Raw genomic sequence first — 18,271 nt, 5'->3', positions numbered from 1 at the left:
AGAGCCGGGACAACTGTCCTTGGGCTAGCAGGCGGAATGGGACATTTGGACGCGGTCGTTTCGTGGCAACCAGATGGCCACTGGCGTTCGCCCACCGATGGACCCTCTGCCACAGCCGATCCGCCGCTGGAATCCCCGGCTGCTTCTCAGTTAAGTTGTAATACTGTTTAGGGTAGGGGGGTAATTTAAGAGGTATTAGTGCTTAGGGTAGGGGGGTAATTTAAGGGCTTTAGCGGTTAGGGTAGGGGTTTTTAGGGGAAGGGCTTAGGGTGAAGTGGCCAGCGGTGATTGGTTCTAGCGGCGAGGTGAGTCGTGGTTATAGATGGTGAGAGAGGTGGGAGCGGGAGAGGGAGAGAGAGGTGGGGGCGAGAGAGGGAGAGAGAGGTGGGGGCGAGAGAGGGAGAGAGGTGGGGGCGAGAGAGGGAGAGAGAGAGGTGGGGGCGAGAGAGGGAGAGAGAGAGGTGGGGGCGAGAGAGGTGAGGGAGAGAGGTTGGGGCAAGAGAGGGAGGTGGGGACGAGACAGGGAGAAAGGTGGGGACGAGAGAGGGAGAAAGGTGTAGGCGAGAGAGGGAAACAGAGGTGGGGGAAAGAGAGGTAGGGGCAGGAGAGATGGGGGCGAGAGGGAAGTGGGGGCGAGAGAGGTGGAAGAGAGAGAGGTAGGGTAAGAGGGCAGCAGGGGGCAGAGAGGGAGATGGCGGCAGGAGAGGGAGAGAGAGGTGGCGGCAGGAGAGGGAGAGACATGAGGGCAGGAGAGGGGTGGGGCAGAGATGTGAAAGAGAGAGGGAGAGAGAGGTGGTGGCGAAAGAGAGAGGGAGGTGGGGGTGAGAGAGGAAGGTGGGGCGAGAGATAAGGAAGTGAGAGATGGGGGGGGGGGGGGGGTCTCGCAAGGCTGCTGACACTGGGAGGCAGTGGAAACTCTAGTCCTGGGCCCCAGGAAATGTGTCTGCAGTCCTATCTACATCCCTTTCATTTCTCTTCCATCCCTTCTTCTTTAGTGCACCTCATTATTCTCTTTTAGTCGTCTACCACCCTTACTGATCTAGACCTCATGAAAACTGCAGTCCTTGGGTGGCGAGCTGCTCCAGAAATTACAGTAGTGAATGTTACAATCATGCCCACAGTGCTATGTGATGGGTAGCGCACTGCATTGTGGGGTGTAACTTTTACAGCTATAGCAGTGAGTGACAGCACTGGCTCAGTCCCAGCTTTGCACTTTCCAGAGCAGCACCCCTCTTCCAATACTACAGCATCCCCTTTAAGTGCAGCTATAGGGTAACACCTCACCAGCTATGATATTTTGGTCGCCAAAACCCGGTGCCTGGAATTTTTTATATAGATTATTGTGGAAATAATATAGGTCAAAGTTGTAGTAGCTGGAACTGGAAAACACTCGGGGAAAAAAATCTCATATTTAGGTCTAATTAAACACACATGAAGTTAATTCTGGAGCTTTTATGAATATTTCTAAAAGCGATGGTGAGTGACAGGCTAGCTGCACTCACAACGCTTGCAGTTCCGAAGGGAAAAGGAGGCTGCTTTTCACACTCGTCTGCACTTTCTCCGGCCTGAACATGTGTGTGCTGGAACAGTTGATAAATTGCTCAATAAGGTTTATTTTTTAATTAAAAAGTAGAATGTTTTTTTTATAACACAGGAGGATCACCGAGTGCGAGGTCTTGCTATCTTTCTGGCGCCTCGCTGTAAGTCAAGAGGTTTTCATTTGGCATATTCACTGCAGTTCCCCAAAAATAATAATATACACTCCAGCTCCTCCCCGTTTTCTTGGTTTCATTTCCTGAAGACATATTAGGGGCCCCTGATCAGGTAGGTCTATAAATATATATAATTAATACGTGTACTAATTTTCCAAGATGAATGTTCCCAAAGTATGTCAAAAATAGCCTCCCACATGCTGGATGGTATCATTAGGCCAATATGGAAAGTATACAAAATCATGACAATTATGGAAATGAATGAGCTGCCATCCTATTATGCATTATACCTTTATGTGTAGCTAAAGCCAACCTAACAAAGCAGGCTAGCAAAAAAGGTGTTATAATGTACAAATCTCCCACTGCTTTTGATTATACATATTGTATCTGAATAAATGAATCTAAATGTCAGTAACTATAGTGGGTTCTTTTTCATTCAATTGGATTCTTTGTATAACCGGAGGAGGCATGTGTGTGTGCCCACATGTTTTGTTCTGAGTTGTCAAGCTGAGCTTACAACATCCGGTTTTTGTGCGTTTGTTTTTACGTTTCTTTGACTAAAATGTATACTGCAGAATTGTGTCCAAGCCAATTTCTTGACATCCATTCACACAAAATGATCTTCTATAAATCAGCTCCAGTTAAACGTACACCGTTCACTGCCAGGTGGTTCACATATGTAGTACAAGCAATGCCCTACAGGGGGAGACAGTCAGTACTGCTGTCCCGGGCTTGATGAGTTCAGGGGCCCGGTCTCCTTCCAAGTATCCTCCTCCAGTTATCTGCAGGAAGCACATAGAGGGGAAGTCCCCTTCCTCTCCCCTGGGGGAGAGAGAAAGACATGCTGGGGAGGAGGAGAGAGAAGGACATGCTGCGGGGGAAGAGAAGGACATGCTGGGGGGGAGAAAGACATGCTGGGTGGGAGAGGCGACAGAAAGACACGCTGGGTGGGGAGGGGAGGAAGGCATGCTGGGTGGGGAGGGGAGAAAGACACGCTGGGTGGGAGAGGCGACAGAAAGACACGCTGGGTGGGGAGGGGAGGAAGGCATGCTGGGCGGGGAGGAAAAATACGCTGGGTGGGGAGGGGAGGAAGACATACTGGGTAGGGAGGAGAGGAAGACACGCTGGGTGGAGAGGAGAGGAAGGCTCGCTGGGTGGAGAGGAGAGGAAGACACACTGGGTGGGGAGGAGAGGAAGACACGCTGGGTGGAGAGGAGAGGAAGACACACTGGGTGGGGAGCAGAGGAAGACACACTGGGTGGGGAGGGAAGGAAGACACGCTGGGTGGAGAGGAGGACACGCTGGGTGGAGAGGAGGACACACTGGGTGGGGAGGAGAGGAAGACTCGCTGGGTGGAGAGGAGAGGAAGACACGCTGGGTGGAGAGGAGAGGAAGACACGCTAGGTGGAGAGGAGAGGAAGACACACTGGGTGTGGAGGGAAGGAAGACACGCTGGGTGGAGAGGAGGACACGCTGGGTGGAGAGGAGGACACGCTGGGTGGAGAGGAGGACACACTGGGTGGGGAGGAGAGGAAGACTCGCTGGGTGGAGAGGAAGACACACTGGGTGGAGAGGAGAGGAAGACACGCTGGGTGGGGAGGAGAGGAAGACACGCTGGGTGGGGAGGAGAGGAAGACACGCTGGGTGGGGAGGGAAGCAAGACACGCTGGGTGGAGAGGAGAGGAAGGCACGCTGGGTGGGGAGGGGAGGAAGACTCGCTGGGTGGTGAGGAAGAAATGCAGGGGGGGGAGAAAGAGAAAGATACCCTGGGGGGGAGAGGAGAAGATAGAGAGACTAGCAGGGGGTGGAAAAGGAGGAAGAAAGATATGCTTGAAGGGAGAGTAGAAAGGCATGCTTTGGGTGGGGGGGGGGGTGAGAGGAGAAAGACATGTGGGGGGAGAAATACATGCTAGAGAGTAGGGGGGAGACAGAAACACATGCTGGGGGGCAATGGGGCGAGGAGAGAGAAAGACATGCTGAGGAGATGAGTAAAAGGGTGTGAGAGATACACTCGGGGGAAACGGAGAAAGGCATGAGTTGGATGGGGGAGTGCAGAGACATGACGGGGCAAAGTAAACCGAGGTATAATTATTTGATAACATTTGCAGGAGCCCCATTCTTCAAATTTGTCCTGGGCCCAAAGAAATCGGTTGGTTGGCCTGGGCCTAAAGATTTGCTTAGTGTTGATTTACACTGCTATGTTTCTATTTTCAGGAGGGGATCACTGTATATCTAACTAAATAGTCGGACCAAGAGATGTTATCATTTCCATCTATCTAGATATTTTCCCATTCTAACACAATTGGTGAAAGAATACTTACTTTGTACCATAGAAAGGATCATTCAGTGCTGTATAAGTGTGCAAAGTACCTCTAAACAACTGTGGGCAACAAGCGGCCTGGTGCTGCATGAAGCTCGCGGGGGTTCACCTGCAGCCCCCAATAGTTGCCTGAGTATCCCACTCACCTTCTCTCCCTAGTGCAGAGGGAATGGGAATGTTGCAGCTGTGGATCGCAGCTTCTCCCTGCTCCCTCAGCAGCTTAAAGCGCCATTACCTCTTATTTTTTTGGTCTCCAGGGCTTAACTGTGTTAATTTCAGCTCCAGGAACCCCCAGCCTTCAGAGGCACAAACCTATAAAGAGGCTGCCAGTAGCGGTAGCTGCCGGCATGGAACGTGTCTGTTTAGAGGTTCTGTGGGCCAACAGGAAGCTGCAACGTTATCCATTGTGGCTTCCTATCGGCCCACGTGGTGCGGGGACCTTTAAACAGATATGTGATATCGGTAACCAAATACAGGTAGTCCTCGTTATCCAACATTTCACTTTACAACGAATGGCATATCCAACGCTTTACAATGCAACCCTAAGGGCCGTTTCTCGACGACGTAATGCGTTATCCAACGCTCACCGCCACTGATTAACATGGGACTCACGTTGCAACGGTTTCACTATCCAACGCTGCTTCCAGAACGGATTCTGTTGGATAACCGAGGACTGCCTGTACAGGTTTATGTCAGGCACAGTACAACTGCTTTTTTTCTATACCACTTCAAGCACTGATCTTACATATTCCTGTGGTTTGCAGCAGTGTTTTATTGAGGAGGAGTACAATGCTTGGTCACGGCAAGGTGCTGTATAGCCTATGGACTTATCAATGGGCTTACTAAAGCCCTTTATCAAGTCGAGTGACAACCAACTCAGAGTGCACAATAATAGCGAGATCACAGAAGTATTAGGCCAATGCTGAAAGTCTTGATGTCATTAGTGCCATGACATCACAACATCTGGAACAGCCCGAGATGATGTCCACAGTGAAGTCACTAGCATCATGATGTCATCTACAACTGCTCTGGCATCATTGCTATCCTTGTAACACAAATAAATAAAACAACAAGTCCAATAATATCAGAATATCACCCGGTTACAGCCGTTGTTACTTATTTAGGGAATACAATAAAATTGTTAAATATCTGTGCAGTGGGTAGAAAATCTGTGAATTATCTCCAGTGGTGCTCTTTACTGCGTGCTAATTTGCATGTGTAAAGTTGATGCCATACACAAATGATGCTTTACAGACACTACATTTGTTTAGTACTGATATTGAATACAGAACATTAAAGTGTCTGCATAAAGCATCAGACCCAGTCAGACAAAAAGCAACTTCCCAAGAAAGGAAACAGTTAATCTCCCCAAGGCCTTGTATGCCTGTGTTGAGCCTTTTATACAGTACTAGACCAGATCATCCCCTCTCAGATGAAGCTTTTTGCCAGGAACCATTTGGCCGGGATGTATAATGTGGTCATTGTCGTTTCTGTGCCAAGTTCAGAACATCCACAAAAAGAGTCTACCACTTTAACCCCTTCCGCTCTGGAGTTAAGAACAAGAAAGGAGAGGGAGTGGCTCAGTGAGTAAAGACACTGACTGGCACTGAGAGTTTGAAGCAGGGGAGCTTGGTTCAATTCCCAGTGTCAGCTCCTTGTAACCTTGGGCAAGTCACTTTATCTCCTTGTGCCTCAGGCACCAAAAACATAGATTGTAAGCTCTACGGGGCAGGGACCTGTGCCTGCAAAATGTCTCTGTAAAGCGCTGCGTATAATTAGCAGCGCTATACAAGAACATGCTATTATTATTATTATTATTACTCTGCAATGTACGGTATTACTGGCACAACACCTGCAGTATCAGGATTCAGAACCTCATGTCACTAATGCCAACAGAGATTGTCAATCATTTTTCAAGTTTCACAATGCCTCATCGTGGCTCAATCACTGGGGAAACTTCAGCTATTCTTCCCTTATTGTATTTTTAATATATCATTTAAAAAAAAAGTCTTATAAATTACTGACAGTGTACGTAGCGGTGAACTAAGAATCGTGGAGCCACTAAGAGTCCCTGCCCTGCTGCGGAACAGGTTGTCGCTTTATAAACAATGATATATATTATATGACTGAGAAATGTAGAACATGCTAAAACAAACAAATATAAAATATGTATATTCATAGTGATCACCCAATGATATATATGGATGGGTCTAAAACAGGGGTGGGCAACTCCAGTCCTCAAGGGCCACCAACAGGTCAGGTTTTCAGGATATCCCTGCTTTCGCACAGGTATGTCAGTTCAAGACTGAGCCACTGATTGAGCTACCTGTGCTGAAGCAGGGATATCCTGAAAACCTGACCTGTTGGCGGCCCTTGAGCACTGGAGTTGCTTATCCCTGGTCTAAAAGGACATGGGGAAGACAAACTGCTAAGCCCACCTCGAGAAATCCCTGAGCGGCAAAACGCTTTGAGACGGGTCCTTGAGGTATCCTGCACTGACTATACACTCAAGAGCATGCACGCAATGGAGGAAGGAGGTGATCAGAACAGCACGAGAGGAGTGGCCAGTGTGCAAACACTCGCTGGGAAAGGAGAGAGACGCTGAGCCGTGACAAGCTGAACACCTGCAGCCCTGTGCTTCCAGTTGCTAGGTCCACAACTTATATATGACTAGCTGAGAGACCCGGCGTTGCCCGGGATGTAAATGCGTAATAGGTAGTATTATTTATAAATCGTGGAACAATAGGTGACTGTTTGTTGTAAAGGTTGGATAATAATATTGAAAAGAAAGATGGAAGAAAATGTAATACGATGTTGTATAAAAATGGTTTATTGTAACCACACCACAGTACAATGTATATTTTGGTGCCATAAGTGATGTAAAAATCTGAGTCGTGTGTCCTGCTAGGGTGTGAGGCGGCGGGTGGCGCGTGGGTTGTGAGTGCTGTGTGCGAGTGGGGGTCCTGCTAGGGTGTGAGGCGGCGGGTGGTGCGTGGGTTGTGAGTGCTGTCTGTGAGTGGGGGTCCTGCTAGGGTGTGAGGCGGCGGGTGGCGCGTGGGTTGTGAGTGCTGTCTGTGAGTGGGGGTCCTGCAAGGGTGTGAGGCGGCGGCTGGTGCGTGGGTTGTGAGTGCTGTCTGTGAGTGGGGGGTCCTGCTAGGGTGTGAGGCGGTGGGTCAGTGATGTCGGTGCGTAGGGGCGGGAGGCAGCAGGTGTGTGTGGCGGCAGGTATGTGTCGAGTGTGGCGGGTGTCTGTTGAGTGCGTGCAGCGGCTGTGAGGCGGTGGGTGAAAGGCAGAGGCGGCCGGAGTAAGGGCGGGTGAAAGGCAGAGGCGGGGGTGGGGAGGCGGTAAGGCGGGCATGAAGGCGAAGGGCGGCGGGAAGGGGAGGAGGGGGTGGAGGAGGGGGGCAAGGGGTGGAGGAGGGGGGCAAGGGGTGGAGGAGGGGGGCAAGGGGTGGAGGAGGGGGGCAAGGGGTGGAGGAGGGGGGAAGGGTTAGAGGAGGGGGGGGAAGGGTTAGAGGAGGGGGGGAAGGGTTAGAGGAGGGGGGGAAGGGTTAGAGGAGGGGGGGGGAAGGGTTAGAGGAGGGGGGGGAAGGGTTAGAGGAGGGGGGGGAAGGGTTAGAGGAGGGGGGGAAGGGTTAGAGGAGGGGGGGGAAGGGTTAGAGGAGGGGGGGAAGGGTTAGAGGAGGGGGTGGAAGTGTGGGAGGGGGTGGGAGGGGAAAGGGGAAAAAGAGGTGGAGGGGGGGAAGAGGAGCGGAGGGGGGGGTGGAAAGGGGAGCGGAGGGGGGGTGAAGGGGAGCGGAGGGGGGGAAGGGGAGCGGGGGGGGGAAGGGGAGCGGAGGGGGGGAAGGGGAGCGGGGGGGGAAGGGGAGCGGGGGGGGGGGGAAGGGGAGCGGGGGGGGAAGGGGAGCAGGGGGGGAGGGGAGAAGTGGTGGGAAGGGGGAGGAGGGGGGAGGTGGTGGAAAGGGGGAGAAGGGGGGAGGTGGTGGGAAGGGGGAGAAGGGGGGAGGTGGTGGGAAGGAGGAGGAGGGGGAAGGTGGTGGAAAGGGAGAGAAGGGGGGATGTGGTGGGAAGGGGGAGGAGGGGGAAGGTGGTGGGAAGGGGGAGGAGGGGGAAGGTGGTGGGAAGGGGGAGGAGGGGGTAGGTGGTGGGAAGGGGAAGGTGGTGGGAAGGGGGAGGAGGGGGGAGGTGGTGGGAAGGGGGGGAGGGTGGAGGTGGTGGGAAGGGGGGGAGGTGGTGGGAAGGGGGGGAGGTGGTGGAAAGGGGGGGAGGTGGGAAGGCGGGGGGTGGGAGGAGGTGGGAAGGCGGGGGGTGGGAGGCGGTGGGATGGCGGGGGTGGGAAGGGGGGTGGGAGGCGGTGGGAAGGGGGGTGGGAGGCGGTGGGAAGGGGGGTGGGAGGCGGTGGGAAGGGGGGGGAGGTGGTGGGAAGGGGGGGAGGGAGGCGGTGGGAAGGGGGGGGGGAGGCGGTGGGAAGGGGGGGTGGGAGGCGGTGGGAAGGGGGGGTGGGAGGCGGTGGGAAGGGGGGGGAGGCGGTGTGAAGGGGGGGGAGGCGGTGGGAAGGGGGGGAGGTGGTGGGAAGGGGGGGGGGAGGCGGTGGGAAGGGGTGGGGGGAGGCGGTGGGAAGGGGTGGGGGGAGGCGGTGGGAAGGGGGGGGGGAGGCGGTGGGAAGGGGGGGAAGGGGGGAGGCGGTGGGAAGGGGGGAGGCGGTGGGAAGGGGGGGGGGCGGTGGGAAGGGGGGGGAGGCGGTGGGAAGGGGGGGGGCGGTGGGAAGGGGGGGGAGGCGGTGGGAAGGTGGAGGGGAGGCGGTGGGAAGGGGGGGAGGCGGTGGGAAGGGGGGGAGGCGGTGGGAAGGGGGGGGAGGCGGTGGGAAGGGGGGGAGGCGGTGGGAAGGGGGGGGAGGCGGTGGGAAGGGGGGGTGGAGGGGAGGTGAAGGGGGGGTGGAGGGGAGGTGAAGGTGGGGGGGTGGAGGGGGGGGTGGAGGGGAGGTGAAGGTGGGGGGGTGGAGGGGAGGTGAAGGGGGGGTGGAGGGGAGGTGAAGGGGGGGTGGAGGGGAGGTGAAGGGGGGGAGTGGAAGGGAGGTGAAGGGGGGGGTAGAAGGGAGGTGAAGGGGGGGGTGAAAGGGAGGGGGTGAAGGGGGGGGGGGTGGAGGGGAGGTGAAGGGGGGGTGGAGGGGGGGGAGGTAAATGGGGAGGTGAAGGGGGGTGGAAGGGAGAAGTGGAGTGAGGGGAGGTGAAAGGGGGTGAGGGGAGGTGATGGGGGGTGAGGGGTGGGTGAGGGGAGGTGAAGGCCGCTCACTCACCCGTCCGGCAGGTCCCACGTGGATCTGAGGCGGGAGGCAGCGTGTTGTGGCCGCTCTCCCGCTGTGTCCCGGGCGCTCGCTCGCTCGCTCCCCCGCTGACTGTAGCGGCGCCGGGGGGGGGGGGGGTATCGGGGAGACACTGACACTGGAGGGGAGGGGGGGGTGGAGGGGAGGTGAAGGGGGGGTGGAGGGGAGGTGAAGGCCGCTCACTCACCCATCCGGCAGGTCCCACGTGGATCTGAGGCGGGAGGCAGCGTGTTGTGGCCGCTCCCCCGCTGTGTCCCGGGCGCCACCATCTTGGGCACTCGGCGCCGCGAGGCAGCCTGCCTGGCCACTGGCTGTTCCCCCGCCGGGGAGGGGGGGGCATGTATATGTGTGGGGGGGGGGGAGAGGTGGGAGATATAGAGGGGGGGTCTCGCACGGCCGCTGACACTGGGTGGGGGGGGGGGGGCGCTGAAGGGCTAATAATAGTGTGTGTGTGTCCCGCTGACTGTAGCGGCGCCGGAGGAGGGGGGGGGTCGGGGTGAAAGCGCGGGAGACACGGGGAGAGGAGGAGGTGCGCGCGGATGCTGCTAACACTGTGAGCCCCGTGTGTGTGTGTGTGTGTGTGTGTGTGTGTGTGTCCGTGTGTGTGTGTGTCCCTGTGTGTGTGTGTCCCTGTGTGTGTGTGTGTGTCCCTGTGTGTGTGTGTGTGTCCCTGTGTGTGTGTGTGTCCCTGTGTGTCCTTTGGCCCGTCACTCCGCCTCAGGCCAATGAGAGGTGTGCGGGGGCGGGCCAAGGGACCAATGAGATTTCCCCTAGGGACACCGGACATCCAGGCAGGCAGGCAAACATACAGTGCTTTCACTAATATAGTATAAGATATGTGAGTGAATTGGTTTGGGTGCTTAGCATTTAGTACTCAATATACTACACTATAGAGCCGGGGTGGCCAATCCTTTTCTCTGTGGGCAATTTTCTTGGGCCGGGGGGGGCATCCGTCCCTGACACCCCCCCTCCCCCATCATAATTCAATATGATCTGAGGCGTCGGAATGCACCATAATAGAGTGAAAACACCCAGTCAATGGGGTGTTTTAGCCGACCATATTGAATTAGCCTCCTCCGTCACCTGATGGCAAGTTTTATTATTTTGTAGGTACTGTATATTTCTCTTAAAGCCATTGTTCGCCAAGTTTGTGTATATTTTTTGTTCTATTCCATCTGAACGGCATCTCTCACAGCAGAACTGCTGATTTGAAGAGCCTGCTGGAATAAATGGCCTCAATTTTGCCAAAACATAATTTTCCAGATTAGACAATAAATGTATATTTACTATATTGACTAGATCAATGTTTTGTGTCCTTTTTTCTCTATGCAGTGGAAGAAATACAAATGACAAGCTGGTAGTGTATGCACCTGTTGAAAGGGTTACCTTGACGTGGGCTTCCTTGTTTACGCTTATATATTTAGGGTCACTATCCCAGTAGTACTCCAGTTTCGCATAACACACACACACACACACACACACACACACACACACACACACACACACACACACACACACACACACACACACACACACACACACACACACCACAAACAAACACACCTGCGGGTCTGAATTTTGAGCTTTCTTAGGCTGCGCTTATAGTGCCTTGCGACGGCGAAGCAACGTCGCTCCGAATCAAATACATTGACTCCGTTGCAAGCGCTTATAGTAAGCGCGACGGCGACAGAGCGACCCAAAATTTTGAAGCCGGGTCCATTTGATATTTTTTTTTAGAGACAGTCGCCAAATGTGACTGTTTCTAAACCAATCAGAGACCGTGGCCCGCCCCCTTTCGTGACGTCGCTGGCGACAGTCGCTGAAAATCAAATGGTAAATTTCGCTGGTGGCGACGGGTGACGTCGTCGGTCGCGTCGCCAGCACTATAAGCGCGGCCTAAGATTGTTTATGTCTAATTGTAAATAGTAAATGAGAAAAATAAAAGTTAGTTATGGAACAAAACATGTGTTTACACTAATTTATTTAGCCCTACCTAACCAAAACGGTAGATCAGAGTCCTTTTAGTTTAGTTCCCAAAACAAACTGTTTTTAAACACTGACAAGACTGTAACAATGGTGTTTGGGACCAAGACTAAATTTGTAAAGCTTCCAGCGACTGAGCTCCTGATTAGAACCAACGCTAACACCACCCTAACCCCTGTCACTAGTTTTAAATACCTGGGCTTATGGTTTGACTCCCACTTAACATTCGGGATGCACATTGATACCCTGACAACCAAGACCTACACCAAACCAGGGGTACTTTACAGGAACAAATCTTCCCTAAGTCTCCTGGTCAGAAAGCGTATTGCACAGCAGATGCTAATGCCAATTATTGACTATGGAGACACCCTAGCAAACTTAACACCCTCTACAACTCAATTTGTTGTTTTGTTCTCCAATGCAACTACAATACACATCACTGCGAAATGCTCAAAGAACTAGAATGGTCATCACTCGAGTCTAGGCGCAAAGTTCATCTTTCCTGCCTTGCCTTCAAATTCTTTATGGGCAAGCTACCCAGCTATCTGAACAAGCTCCTTACCCCTACCACATGCAGCACCTATCACCTGAGATCAGACTCCAAAAGACTGTTCATGGTCCCAAGGCTCAACAAAGTATCCAGCCGCTCCTCCTCTTACCGTGCACCCCAAAACTGGAACAACCTACCAGAGACTCTTACATCCACCACCAGTCTAAGTTCTTTCAAATCTAAGGCTGTCTCACATTTTAATCTGGTCTGTAACTGTTTCATACGCCCATAATACAAATTATCTTTAACTGTGCACGCAATGTCTCGTATATAATGTATACCCTGCTCATTATGTAACTGTATTTGTAAACATGTATTATTTGTCTTAACTCTATGCCCACGACATACTTGAAAACGAGAGGTAACTCTCAATGTATTACTTCCTGGTAAAATATTTTATAAATAAATAAATAACAGGTGTTGTTGAAATACAGCCAGTGTTCACTGGATCAGGATTTGTCTCAGGGAGATTTTAAAATATACATGCATACTACTAGGTGAGCGACTAGTCACTCTGTTTATGAGATTTTAAAACGTTTCTTGTGCAGAGCAGCTTGGATTTGGGAAACTGCAATAATGTTTCTTCAGAAAATTTCACAACAAACAAAAATAATCTTCCACCCCACCAAGAGGACACGTCGGTTACCAGTCTCACACCTGATGAGGGCACCAGTCCTCTTGAATAGCAAACAAAAGATTTATAAGATAAGATTAATAACCATAAATAAGTTCTCCACTGAAGCCCTATTTAAGGAGTCACACGGCCTGGGTCTCGGAGACATTATGGCACATGGTTAAGTATCAGGATCCATATTCACTCCTGATAATTTGGATCTGCTGTTCACAGAAGGACTCCAAATCCGTAGCTCAATTCCTGGTCTTCCTACTCCCCAGGGCCGCTGGGAGGGGGGGAAAGCCAGGGCTGGTGTCCTGTGCCCGCTAGCTGGGGGGGAGCCCGGCAAGCGCTGCAAATGTCTCCCAACCTCTGGCCAGGCCCTGCGGCCGGTCCCCGGCTCTCAGCTGCCTGCAGGACCTTTCCTCTCTCTGTCCCACGCCGCCGAGCTTCCACTGCTGGCGCGCGATGGGGCTCTTGGCCCAGCTTGGGGGTATTTGTATATGTATTGGGGGACTTGAGGGTATTTTTATATGGATTGGGGGACTTGAGGGTATTTTTATATGGATTGGGGGGATTTTTATATGTATTGTGGGGCTTGGGGGTATTTTTTATATGGGTTGGGGTCTTTTTTATATGTATTGGGAAGGGTTGTTTTTCATATGTATTGTTTTATTTATTTTTAATGGGTTGTGCTCTTTTTTAGATGTATTGGAGCTTTTGTTGATGTATTGGGGTGGTTTTTTTTAGATCCTTTGGGGTCTTTTTTTTTTTTAGATGTATTTGGGTGGGTTTTATATGTATTGTGTATATGGACTAAAAGTGTAATGTACTAGCCCAATAGTGAACACAAACTTTTCAGTACTTCATCATTTTAACAATGGATACGCGTTTACAGCACACATACATATTCACTGAAATTATACAAAATACATCATTTTAACAATGGATACGCGTTTACAGCACACATACATATTCACTGAAATTATACAAAATACATCATTTTAACAATGGATACGCGTTTACAGCACACATACATATTCACTGAAATTATACAAAATACATCATTTTACGTTATTATTTTGTAGCGTACTACATTTACAACATGTACAGCACAATCTTAATGTAGTAATATTTGTATATCAGGTAGTTTATGACAAGACAAACACTGCAAGGCTATTGAACTTATTGCCGGTGCTTATACCAGTTCAAGGTGCAGAAATATACATTGGTTCTGTGTGTGTTGCTCTGCTGCCCTCAGCTGGCCACTTTGATAACGCTGGTCATAATTCAGACAGCATCACGTGTCAGTCTGTGACCCACCACAGCTGCTTTTTAATGTATATCTTTATTTATATAGCGCCACCTAGGTACATAGCGCTTTACAATACACGTGACATCATTTAAAAAGAAATACCCCATCCAGCCTTTATTATTGATCTCTGGTATGTTTTGGATAGCAAAAGTTGTTTTGTTAATTGTGTTCTGCTAAGCTTAAAGTGACCATCTTTAAGTGAGAATATATAGTTAGACTATAGTGACCATCTTTAAGTGAGACTATATATAGTTAGACTATAGTGGCAATCTTTAAGTGAGAATATATAGTTAGACTATAATGATCATCTTTAAGTGAGAATATATCGTTAGACTATAGTTTGACTAGAGGTGGACTGGGGACTGCATCTTCTACACAAGACAACAAACGGTAAGCTTATCTGTCCACACTATGATCCCATGCTTGTCAGCCTGTCCTTTTAACCCCCCCCCCATACCCTTATTTACTGCAGTCTCTCCCAACAGACTGCACACAACTGCCCCCACCCCTCAGCCAACTGCCTCTGCAAACCCTGAATAGGCCCTAGCATTGCAATGCAGCAAAACATTTTGGCAAGGAAAAGACACATCTCTGCTGCTTAATCTGCACACACTCACTTTGCTCACAACAGCTCCATGCAGCACTACCTACCTCTGTGATAATGAACCTGCTATTTATGTCAACTTTGTTCTTTCTTGTGGCTTCATGGAAATGTTACTCTCTCTATCCATTACAATCCCCTCCCTCCTGTCCCACACCCAATATCATTATACACCCTGGATTACTCAAAAGCTTTGCACGATCTACCGAATGTTGGTGGAGAACTCTGAAAACCAGCACATCAACCACCGCTTACACTAATGGCAAATATCACAAATGTACAACTTGCAAACAAACAACTACTCAAATTTCTACTCATACGGTTAGTCTCTTTAGCAGGTGATATTGAACTTAACCCAGGCCCTCCCTTTTCAACTCTGTCTCAAACCCCTGAGAATACCCACTTCAAATTCCAAAAAGGTCTATCTGTCGCCCATATAAATATCCGGAGTCTGCTGCCCAAACTGGATGAACTAAGGGCATGTTGCCTTATGCATAAACCCAAAGCCATCATTCTCACAGAAACATGGCTAACCCCTAAAACCCTCGATGCAAATATTGCCTGGGATACTCAATTTCAAGGAAAGATAGGTCAAAGAGAAGAGGAGGGGTGTTATTTTATATTGCAGACACCATACAATTTAAACTGTTAAATTGCCCCCCAAGCCCACCCTCTTTTGAAATCCTAGTTGTCAAAACCTGGGTTTACCTACCCAGCTTGAAAATTGCAGAGCCAGTACAAACGGTGTGCTCATTTGCATGTCATTTCCCAGAATCCCTTTCCGCAGTGGGAGCACTGTATGCTAGGTGATAATGGTGAAAGGCAGGGTTGCAGACGTGTCTAAGACATGTGAATGTACACAAGTTATCAGTGTATCTCGAAAGCTCGGACAAAAAAAAGCATTTTGTTAGCCACAGAACGGTATCGTCTATTCATTTTGATTTTTATATATATATACTGTGTATATACACACACACCCACACACACCACTGCCTTTGAAGAATGAAGAGTTTAACGTTTTCTCTATACCCAACAGGTGAGACCTGTTATACATCGGACTTAAAGCATGAACAGGTTATCTTCTTTGGTAAACTACCTGTATGATGAATGTTTTTCGTTTATGTCAAAACAGCGACCTCTGCTGGCCTTAACTATGCACGACTATGTCCTAAGATATTGTAAATACCAGGAGAAGATTCAGATCTCCAATGTGAATGCGTTTTTCTTTATCACTGCACCAAAACTAGTACATGTGAGATCCCATATTCACATTGACAAATATACTGCCTTTTTTTAGTCCCAAAATATAATAAAAGTTGTACGTAAAAATGTACCCAGGCTGTGCTGAAAAAGCTGTGTAATACAGCAGGCATACGCTTATTAAAATGGACAAGAAGCAAAAAGTGACACTGTGTGCTCATTTGCATATCATTACCCAGAATCCCTGGCTGCAGTGGAAGCACGGTATGCTAAGAGATAATGGGGAAATACAGGTTTGCAGACCTGTCTGAGACATGTGAACGTGCTCACAAGTGGTGTTTTTATTTACTGTACATAAAAATGGGAATTTAACAGTACAATATGTTGTAACTGTGCATGGTAATTACAATCATACCACACATGATTTGCTTCCTTTCTCTTATTTCTGGGTTTTTTTAATTGGGGAATTTCAAATGAAAACGACCAAACCGGCTACTTTGGCTTATATAGAATGAGCCCCTTAATGCAGGTGTGCTCAACTTCAGTCCGGACAGGTTTTTAGGATATCCGTGCTTCAGCACAGGTGGCACAATCAGTCCCTGCTTCAGCACAGGTGGCTCAATCAGAAGCTCAGTTTGAGCCACCTGTGCTGAAGCTGGGATATCCTGAAAACCTGACCTGTTGGTGGGGGCTTGAGGACTGGAGTTGAGCACCCCTCCCTTAATGTATAATTCAACTTCTTATTGTTCAGTTGTCATTATTCGTACACTGACAGCAAGAACTAAACCTTTCCCTGGCAGATGGGCCTGCCATGCACTAAAAGTCCATCTGGCAGCACAAGGGTTTATTAGTGACACAAACAGATGTGGTTTGCTTAAGAGACATGTTTGGCGGTATTTATCTTTCAGGTTGTAATTTTTTACACTTTTAGACAAAACCCAAAACATGTACAAATAAATGAAAGGTGGGAAAACGATGTTCACATGCTGCAATACAAATTAACACTGAGCACTTCCAACCATCTAAAACATTTTGGTTTAGCGACCAAAAAGACATAGTTGGTTAACGTAGCTGCCAACCCTTACTTCCCACGCTTAAAGGAAAAGTCCCCATGGAAATGTATTTCCATCATCTGAACACACAGGTCCCAGGAAGGTGAAAAGTCGGAGCCCACCCGTTTCTGAGACGGTGGCAATTTTGTTTGTTGGTAAAAAATAAAAACCCCAAGATTGTCCCCAGGTTTCCCCAATAGCAAAGCATTGTCATGTACAAATGATGTTGCAGATTTGTATTGACCAGAGCGAGTCAACCGGATTTGGCGGCCATGTTGTTTACCCTAGACAAGAAAATGTGTACGAGACACAACTGTAAATCTCTCACAAACGTGGAAGCTCCCAGAGATGAAAACATGCTCAGAGTTAGCAAAATGATGTTTGAAAACATTAGCAATTACATAATCCCTCATAAACTTGTTTGCTAGAGCATATTTATGATAGTTATTACACCTTGTTGCCATTTATTTAACTATGTAGTTTTGCATAGCTGGTAAGCAGGGGTTTGTCACAGAAAAAGCCTCAAAATAATTGATATATTTTCATTTACTGTACATATTGAAACTAGATTTGCACTCGAAACAAGAGTTTAACAAAAATGTTCACTCGTTTCTAAGTAATTTCAGCACAGGCAACGTTTTACAGAGCACAAAAAATAAAATTATTGTAATTATAGGATATCAAAAACAGAGGTGGCATTAGTTACATTAAAGCAGAAATCCTGCCTATAATCACCATTATTTTCCTTACAAAATTCGAAGCAGCGGGTCTACCGAGCTGAACCCAGCCACTTTTAGCTCCGGGACTCCCCATTTCCCAAGGTACTAACCATTTTAGTGGCTGGTGCTCCTTCATGGATATTTAAATGGCCGTTCAGTAGGAACTCGCAATATCATCTCGCCCCAGAAGACGTTGCGACTCCCTAATGGCCTACGGACCCGCAAGATTTGGCGGACATTTTCATTTCCTGGTTCTTGGCTTTAATGGGAACTGAAACAGCATGGTTCAGCTCTAAATCATGCAAAAAAAAGCAAAAAGCAGACAGAATTCCAGCTTTAAAGCAGGAGTATATGTTTGAGGAGAAAGAGAACATTCTTCCAGATGTCTTTGAAAGTAAACTGGCTGAACTGTGTGTGCGTGTGTGTGTATATATAATATATATATATATACACACACACACACACACACACACACACACACACACACACACACACACACAGTTCAGCCAGTTTACTTTCAAAGACATCTGGAAGAATGTTCTCTTTCTCCTCAAACATATATATATATATATATATATATATATATATATATATATATATATATATATATATATATATATATATATATATATATATATTTATATACACACACACACATACTCCCACCCAACTCTTAAGAGGAAGTATGACCTGAAGCAGTCCACACACACAGGTCCACATCCACAGAGCTCCGTTATCGTATCGTTAAGTGCTAATGGGTATCTTCAAAGCTCAGTACCCCAGAGCTCCGTTATAGTCAATGCAAGGATTTAACGATGCGTTACTTACTGTAAGTCATACTGATATGTGGCATTTAGCTCCCTCCATAGCCTGAAATAAAGGC

The 18,271-nt window shown here is 49.1% G+C and overlaps 1 protein-coding gene across 1 annotated transcript in view; it reads right to left on the bottom strand.

The window, feature by feature from the left end:
- The window catches only part of SCFD2 (sec1 family domain containing 2), a 644,096-nt gene that overhangs the window by 203,244 nt on the left and 422,581 nt on the right, over nt 1-18,271 (bottom strand). The window lies entirely within an intron of this gene.

This window comes from Ascaphus truei, chromosome 1 (assembly GCF_040206685.1).
Source record: "Ascaphus truei isolate aAscTru1 chromosome 1, aAscTru1.hap1, whole genome shotgun sequence".
NCBI classification, from domain to species: domain Eukaryota; kingdom Metazoa; phylum Chordata; class Amphibia; order Anura; family Ascaphidae; genus Ascaphus; species Ascaphus truei.
The sequence above is the reverse complement of the archived record's forward strand: the minus strand, read 5'-3'. Positions and strand labels throughout refer to the sequence as shown.